The sequence below is a fragment of the Rattus norvegicus genome, chromosome 7 (genome assembly GCF_036323735.1).
Source record: "Rattus norvegicus strain BN/NHsdMcwi chromosome 7, GRCr8, whole genome shotgun sequence".
NCBI classification, from domain to species: Eukaryota; Metazoa; Chordata; class Mammalia; order Rodentia; family Muridae; genus Rattus; species Rattus norvegicus.
In genome coordinates this window covers 78,710,780-78,720,271 of record NC_086025.1, presented here as the reverse complement: position 1 = coordinate 78,720,271, position 9,492 = coordinate 78,710,780, and the positions used below count along the sequence as shown (strand labels likewise).

The following is a 9,492-nucleotide window of genomic DNA, read 5'->3' as shown; positions in this document are numbered from 1 at the left end:
GGGAATTGCCAGGGCAGGGAGGTAGGGGGAAGTGGGTGGATGGGTGGGTGGAGCACCCTCATGGAGGCAAGAGCTGTGGGGATGAGATAAAGGGAGCTCCAGAGGGAAAACTGGGAAGGGAGATAATATTTGAAATATAAAGGAAATATCCAATAAAATAATGAAAAAAAGAATGATCTATATGTACTGTCTAGGTATGTAAAACTATGTAGGTATAAAAATTTGTCAATAAAAATGAAATAAAGTAAGTATTATTTTATTTAAAATCCACAATCCATGAAACTATCATTAAATTTTAAAATATGCTATATTTAGATGTGTAAATGGAGCAATTCACAATAAAATTACCCAAATATGTTATTAAGTTCTGCTCTAAATGTGAAGCAGCAAATACAAATATGATCACCTTAATTTTACTTGATAGTTGTTTCCTGTTCCTCTACCTACACACCCTTTAGAAAAACTCACTTTCAAAAGATGTTTTTATTATATAAAACATGGTGTTTCTGTTGATTCATTATTCTAAAAATAGTTGTTCAAAAGATATATGCTTAATTAGAATTGAGATTTTATTATATATAAATTATCATGAGGTATATCAAGGTGAAACTTGTCCAAACTTTACTCGAATGTGCTGTCAGGAAGATAGGGGTACATGTAAATAAGGGAATTAGTACTTCTCACACTGTCATAGGCACACATATGCACATACACACACACACACACACACACACACACACACACAGGCTAAATATGGAAGAAAAATGATTACCATGAGGAAGAATGCCTAATTATCTATTTTTTCATTTTATTTAATCATTTTTTTACAGTCCAGATTTTATTGCCCTCCTGGTCTGCCCTCTAACTGTTCCACATATCATATCTCCTCCTCCCCCCATTTCCAAAAGGAGGTCCCCATCCACCCATCCCCACCTTACAAGACCACCCCACTTTCTGGGGCATCCAGTCTCTTGAGGGTGAGGTGCATCTTCTCTGACTGAGTCTAGACCCTGCAGTCCTCTGCTATATATGTATTGGGGGTCTCATATCAGCTGGTGTATGCTGCCTGGTTGTTGGCCCAGTCAGTGTCTTAGAGATCTCAGGATTCCAAGTTAGTAGAGACTGCTGGTCCTCCTTCAAGGTCATCCTCCTCCTCAGCTTCTTCCACCTTTTCCCTAATTCAGTCACAGAGGTCAGCTGGTTCTGTCCACTGGTTCAGTGCAAATATCGGCATCTGACTCCTTCAGCTGCTTTTTGTGTCTTTCAGAGGGCAGTCATGATAGGTCCCTTTTTGTGAGCACACTATAGCCTCAGTAGTAGTGACAGGCCTTGGGTCCTCCCCTTGAGCTGGATCCCAATTTGGGCCTGTCACCGAACCTCCTATTCCTTAGGTTCTTCTTCATTTTTGTTCCTGCAGTTCATTCAGATATGAACAATTATGGATCAGAATGTTTTATGTTGGGATGGCAACCCCATCCCTCACTTGATGCCCTGTCTCTCTGCTGGAGGTGGGCTCTACAATTTCCCTATCTATTTTAATAGACATATATCTGTGCTGGATCTGGAGAACAAGCTGTTATCCAGAATGCTGAGAGAGAAGGTGTCCAAGATCACTCTAGTCATAAATGCTAGTCAGAGCAAAGTATATGTGTCAGAAAAGGGAGTAAGAAAGAAATTGAATTTGGTCATCCATATTTCAGACATGATACTTGAAAATGAGGCCTGAGAGAGTGACACGAGCAATTTAATAAGAAGTGACAATTTTATTTTATGGGTAATGAGAAGTTATAGAACCATTAAGTACAAGGATAATGTAAGTTTGACAGTTTGTGCTATGACAAGGAGAATCAATTGTCTAAAATGTAGATATAAAATAAAGGCAGGAATGGATATATATTCAGAAGTTTCCAAGTGGTGTGATGGTTGTTTGTACAGTGATTCTTACAATGTTGATGGAAAGAAATAAATCTGTTTCAAAAAATATTTTAATGTTACTAACATTAATTATGGAGTAATAATAGTGGATAGAAAGAGGGTTAATGTGATTACTCTACTGTTTATTTTAGTACTGTCAGTTACCATGACCTGAACAATTGCAGAATTGACTTGATTCAGGCAATAAGGTGATGAAGAAAAGACACAGGCACAGAGAGAGAGAGAGAGAGAGAGAGAGAGAGAGAGAGAGAGAGGGAGAGAGGGAGAGAGGGAGAGAAAGAGAGGAAGAGAGGAAGAGAGAGGGAGAGAGAAAGAGAGAAATAGATGATTTGTGATGCATCATGTGATATGAAAGAGACATACTAGCAATCAAGAAACTTTCACACATACCACTGACTAAGGAGATGTGTTTGCTGCACACAGCTAAAATTAGATGTTTATTACAGGACTTCAATCCATTCTTCCAAACTTTGTGGATAGCAGCACCTAGACACACCAAGGGAAGAAAAAACAAAAAGTCACAGAGTAAAGTATTGCCATTTCTTTGAGCCAGGTTTGAAAGGCTCTGCCATTCTCATTGGTCTGAGGCACTACTTTCACTTACATCACAATGGTTATGACAAATAATAAACATTCATTCACTCAGAACTACATCTACTCTGTCTTAGATAGGATTTGTTTTTACGGTGAACAGAAACCATGACCAAGGCAACTCTTAAAGGATGATATTTAATTGATGCTGGCTTATAGGTTCAGAGGTTCAGTCCATTATCATCAAGATAGGAGACAGCAGTGTCTAAGCAGATGTTGTGGTGGAGGAGCTGACTAAATTACATTAAGAAAGATAGAAAAAGTGGAGGAGAGAGAGAGAGAGAGAGAGAGAGAGAGAGAGAGAGAGAGAGAGAGAGAGACAGAGACAGAGACAGAGACAGAGACAGAGAGACAGAGACAGAGAGAGACAGAGAGGGATAGAGAGAGGGATAGAGAGAGGGATAGAGAGAGGGAGGGAAGGGGAGAGAGAGAGAGAGACAGAGAGAGAGAAAGGGAGGGTGAGAGAAAAAATAGTAAAATTGTGGTTTGCAATGTCATTTGTATTAAGTTCAGTATTATAAAGCACATGTTTAGTCCAGTTCTTAATGTGAGACTATTATCTAGAGGTTCTACTAGTTTAGAAGAGAGATTGCCTGTCAGTTCTAAGATTTTCTATAGTTGATTTAAACCAGGGTGATAAGAAGTCACCCTATTCCTTATTACCTCTTTCGATTCCCATCCATTTTCCTGACTAATGTGCTTTACATTCAAACCATGACTTCCAGGTCTTGCTAATGAATCTGTGCAGCATTTCATCTCTCTGCACTCTTGAATATGACTGTGAATAGAATACAACTCATTAGATGATGAATATGTTCAGTGAATTGCAAAATAAATGAAGAAACAATGAGTATTGTGTCTGTAATGAAGTTTGCCTAATGTGTGTTAGGCATTAGGTAATGTAGTTTAACTGTACATGTAAGTGTGCTGGCTCATCAAATTCTGTAATATAAATAGTTATTAGGGTCATATTCTTCATTAACTATACTCTTTACAGAGGTAATTGGTAAATCACTTGATAGGATATGTATTTTAGACAATTACTAAATGAACTTTCAGCATATTGTTAGTCATATGATTTAAATAAAATAATATTAAAGAAAAATATCTACAATAATAAAATGATATTTTATAGATGTTCTATGAGGCAAGAGCTGATTCTTGTTTTTTGGTTCATTGACTAATTGTTTTACTATCCATATTCCTATGAATTATTTGATGTTGCATTTACTACCACACATTTGGTATCCTAATTTTTCTCAATTTGTTTTTCGTTCACTGCTTCTGTTAGTCCTGTTTTGATGGCAATCATCTGTCTTGAAAAACAAGGTAGATGATTACATAATAGGAAATATGAATAACCAAATTTAACCCACACATAATAAAACTATATACCTAATGCAACTATATTTCTGTGTCATTAAACCAGGATAATATTTATCCATGTAATGGGGAATCCTTTCTAATCTACTATTAATTCCCCTGTGAAAAACCTGAAATAAATTCAAATCACTCTATGTTCAGTTAAAACCTACTAACCTCTAAAATTATTTAGAATTGATTATTTTTGATCAGTTCTAGTGAAATGATGTATAATAACTATTGAACACAAAGCTTGTCTTTTGCAATGTACATGCAGGGCTGAAAACACAGTGGCTGCTTTTCTAGTGCCGTTCTGATTGTTCCTGACATGTTAACGTGATTGATAACTGTGCCCCATCCACTTTGTGCATAGTACTTGTTTGGATGACAAATTACATTGTTATTCTGCCTATAAATAAACTAAATAAAATACCTGATTGATGGCTTAAGCATTCACAGCTATAGTTTTATAACGTAAACACCTTTCAGAAAAAAATTCAGAGTGTATGTTTTTCTATACTGTCTAGATCATAAAATAATAAATCCAAAATGTGTTAAAGTTTTACAGCTTCTGAGAGACCAGGAGTAACCCATGAAAATCCTAACTCATATTTATCTTCTGTATCATTTATTAAATATCTGTTAGCATTTTTCCTAAACTGTTAAAAAACTTGGAAAACATAGATTGAAAATTGAGACATGAATAGCCATCAAAGAGCATAAGCCCATCGTTCCCTCAGAAACATTGTGTTAGAATACGAGATAGATCCCCAGGGGCTGCCTCTGCGATGGAGGATGGAGTACTTGAAGTTTAATAAGTAACATCCTTGGGTTGGGTTGGGTAGAACAGAAAACTGTATCACAAAGCAGCCCCATAAGACCCCACAGGGAACTTAGCAACTGATATGTCCTCATAATTAGAGTCTATGCAAGCATACAAGGCACATCCAAGCAACCAGTGCTTGAACCAGAGTACTCTAAGGAGGGACAGGACCTAAAAACTGCTGAAATATAACACTTTGCTCCCACCATATACTGTTACAGTAAAAATAAATAAATCTTTTAGATTTCTTTTATACAGGATGCTTCCAGTTACAATGATGTCAAAGAATCTTTTATTTCACAGACGCAATTGTCATCTTGGAAGTTTACTGCCAAATAAGCTTTCTAATTCTTTCTAAGTTTTGGATGTCTAGTTCAACTCAGGGGTTCTGGCTCAAAACTCCTCTCCAAGCCTGAGTCAAACTTGCTTCTCTTGTCTTCTCACTGAATAGCTCTACTTGGAAAAACTGCCTCTTACTGCCACAAATTGAACTGCATTTCACTGACTACACTGACTTCAGGGATGAGCAGAACTGAACGGAATTGCGCAAACACAACTAAACTTTACTCCATTCAACTGAACTGCACGTAACTGGACTGAACTGCAATGAGTTGAACTCATCTCAATTCCCCTACATTACCTGAACTTAACTGAACTATACTCATTGAATGGTCCTCCATCCTGACTGCCCTTAAGTAGGCGATCTTTTCCTGAAGGTTGGTGAGTGTTGGACATGATTTATCTCTATTTCATTTGGTCAAATCTTTCCGATTGATTCAGTTCTCCAAGTCAGAGTTCCAGGAAAGCCACTGTTACACGAAAAAAAACCTTGTCTCAAAAAACAAAACAAAACAAAACAAACAAACAACAACAGCAGCAATAGGAGAAAAAAGGAAAAGAATTTAAAAGGCTTTTGGAAAAAAAGAAATATAAAAAAAAGTCAGAAAGAAGCTTACCAATTTGAATTAGTTCTCTTTTAAATAAGGATATAATATTGGTATTGATGCCATATTTTAGAGATATATCGTTATCAGAAATAAATGTGACTTACATGAACAAAGAGAAAAGAAATTTATATCTCAGTTGCGAATTTGTTTTTATGAAGATGGTTCTGGTTAGAAGAGAGTGGGAGTAATGTAATAACTTTCTCTTTGGTAAGTCAATGGTTGGAAGTGCTTAGTTTTCATTAAGAACATATGTGACTCCCATTATTGTAGTCAAAGAACATATAAGGGGTTTTTGTTTTGTTTTGCTTTGTTTTGCTCATTTGTGTGTGTGTGTGTGTGTGTGTGTGTGTGTGTGTGTGTCTGTGTGTCTGTGTGTCTGTGTGCATGCGAGAGTTCTTATGGAAAATGTGAAGTGAAGGAAGTGCTGGCTTGGCTTTGTTGCATTATTAATAAGAAGTAATTTCTTACCTGGAATTGATATCAGGGAGTGTCATCTACTATAAGGCAAGATCCATTCAAAGCCTAGATGCATTACACGTTTTAAGGAAACATGAAAAAAAAAAAAAAGGAAACATGAGTTGACCTTGTATTGAGAATACCGGTTTTGTATATTTCTGTGACTCACCAATTCCACTTCTTTTAACTAGGAGCATGGCTTCCAGATAGCATGTAACAGTGGACTTTGTGAGTATAGACTTTTCCTTTGTTGTTTTACCTCAAGAAAAGATACTTTCTTTTTACTTTGGAAATGCTTTTTGAGTTAATTCAAATGCAATTTTTAGAAACTTACATGTATGGGAAATCTATTGCTCAGTAACATTACCTGGTTAAAAATCTATATCATTTAAATTCAGAACTTTTAATTTAATGGGTATTTCTTAGGTATAAATTGATATTACTCCTGATCACAAATTTTTTATCATTAAAATGGGAAAATATGCCCTTAATCCTTATTAGAGACAGAAAGGTAGTAGAGAAATAGGAAGAACTGATCTCTTAGCATTTATCCTATATTTTTCATGTCATTTATAATTTTTTTTGCTATTAATGAATCTTAAGGTGGAAAATTGGCTTGCTTTTGAACAGACCAACAAGTCCTAAAATGAACTGACATGACTCAGATTGTTCCTTGAGGTCTGTCTTTAACTTCTGTGTGAAATGATGAATTTAATGGCAATTAGACAGAAACAAAGGAAGGCATTTTCAGGCACAATTATCAAGCTGCTAATGTCCTCAGTGAAGCACAGCATGATTCCTTTCTGTTGCCTTGTTCTGTTCCATTTGGCTGGAGTCCCAATTTATCCCAGCTTTCATGTATGGTTAAAATCAGCAATACTCTCCTGCTTCCAGGGCTTTTTTCCCCACCTCCTTGTCTAATCAAACACCTGCTTTCTTCATTCTGTTCCTCTTGTTATCCAGAGGCTGGAAAGTAACATAGAAGTCTTGTCTATAGTCTCTTCTTTGAAAAGAGATTTCCTGTTTGTCTTTTCAAAGATGAACTTTCTTAACTCTACCTCTCCATTTCATTGCCTTTGACCTTCTTTAATTCCATGGAGTATTTAAAGTTTCAAAAATGTTGTGTTATGTAACAGAATTAACTTGAATAGAAGTCTGAATTGAAGTACAGTTTGGAAAAAATGTTTAAAAATATTTATATCTCTAAGAGTTAGCTACTGAAAGGTTTTAGAAATACAAATGTCATATTTTTAATATTTCTAAGTTAATATTCTAACTCCCCTTTCTCCCACATATGATTTCTCTGAGCTCAACTTCTGTAAAATAGCATTACAACACTTAGGGTTCATGTCTCTCTGTTTAAGCTGAGAATAGCCATTGAAAATAAAGAGCTGAAAATATCAAAATTTTCCCTAAGAAATCTTTATTGATATTTTCAAATATTTCAACACGTAAGTTTCTTATTCAGATGCTGCTTGTTATAGAAATGTAAACAGAAAGTATAAACACAAATATCCAGAATGCATCTATGGATATATATATAAAAAATAATCTCTGAAAATTAAATTGACATATTCAAACAATAATGTTAACAAAAGAGAGAAAATGAGAAACATAGGGCAAGGAGAGAGAGAGAGAGAGAGAGAGAGAGAGAGAGAGAGAGAGAGAATATGATATGTGACATTTTCCAATAAGTAGGAACTTCCATGTGTTTTACCGAAATCTCAAAACTTTACTGCCTTAGGATCCATGTTTTAACATCCATGTAAAAAAATCAATAGACAAAAAAAGAAATTTCAATATAACTAAGTAGAGAACACAGTTTTATTACAAAACATCAGTACCTAAACCACTATTAGACACTCAAACAAGTGCTATAACATCACACAAAGATCCTTTTATAGGCAAAAATGTTTCTCTGAACAGTAACTCATGGAGCCTTGAAAGATCAAATAGCAGAAAAGTGAGCAGGAAGGACTTCCAAAGGAGACTAGAGAATCACGTAAAATAATTTCATCGATTTAATGACCTTGAAAATGGCATTTCTGTGATATTTAAAATGCAAAACAGGCACAGTATTTTGTTTTGTTTTCAGCTTGACAAACTGAACAGGCTGACTCAAAACACCTGTCTTGCTGCTATTTACCATAGAACACTTTGCTGAAGTGTCTGTGCAGAAGCCTGAAGAGCTTAAATATATTTAGCATAACAAAATCATGTAAACTTCTAGATGCAGGTGTCCTGATTTAAACACACACACACACACACACACACACACACACTCACACACACACACACACACACACACACACTCACACACTAACCCACTAAGCCCTCTTATGAATCCCTAAAAGGAACTAAGTAGAAAATGAAGAAATTCTGTGCAGTCAAAACACCAAAACGGGAGACAATGCTTTGAATTACAGTACTAGAATTTTCTCTCTTATATAGATAGGCATTAAAAATAACTTTGTAAGTGGTCAATGCATGAAATGGTTTCTTCCAAATGCCAGGCAAATATCATTATTATGTTCCATTTCTATAATAACCTGTAATACCTAAACCTTTCCTGTACTACTTTCCATAGACAAAGAATCATAAGCATATGCAAGAATGTGTTAATTGCTTTATTTTTATTTTCCAAGCACACATTCTAGCCTAATTGTCCAGACAGTCCCAAATTACTGTGTTTAGTAGAAGACAAAACTGTTGGGAATATGAGTGGATTCTCTTATGTGTTTCTAAATGATTTATCTGGGAACTTTATTTTCTTCTCTTTCCAGGGTATAAAACCTACAGTGATGTTTCAGTCAACGTGAGATAACCATGCATTAATACATAACTATTACAACTCAATGCTAAGTTGTTCTAGACTGATTTTTGTTCTTACATGGATATATTTCTTTGAAACCAGGTTTTTAAAATATACACTAACCCATACAAGAGAAAAACCTCTTCCAAAGTGGGGGTAAGTCATTTGAGTGTCTCAGCTTTTAAATCATGAACACCAGACTCACGGGTACATATATGTGCACTTAAACAAACATACATATTTCAAACAGTATTTCTGGTATTCTATGCTGAATGTGCTTTCTAGGCCAGGGTTAAGTGAGAAAGGTCTAATATATTTTCTAATGGTTCCTTATAACTATTTAGTGTTTTTTAATAGAAACTTCAGAACAGAGTTTTAGAATCTATTCTGATTTTTGGGCTATTTTTCTTTCAGTTTTAAGGAGCACCTATCTGTTGTGGTTTGCCCTGAAGTTATCTGTATTTTGATGCTAATTCCACTGCCCCAAGGACAGCAGCCTTGTCAGTACTCAGGAATCAGGTGACTTCACCAGAACCTCCCCATTGAATTTGTAAGTACAGGTGAGG

General features: G+C 35.6%; 1 long non-coding RNA gene across 1 annotated transcript; it reads left to right on the top strand.

Annotated features, from left to right (window-relative positions):
- The first annotated feature begins 4,417 nt into the window (after window positions 1-4,417).
- LOC108351622 (uncharacterized) lies at window positions 4,418-8,970 on the top strand. Its single transcript, XR_001839117.3, has 3 exons — window positions 4,418-5,431; window positions 6,306-6,342; window positions 8,898-8,970. It is a non-coding gene; the product is annotated as an uncharacterized LOC108351622 (long non-coding RNA).
- Window positions 8,971-9,492: the final 522 nt, after the last annotated feature.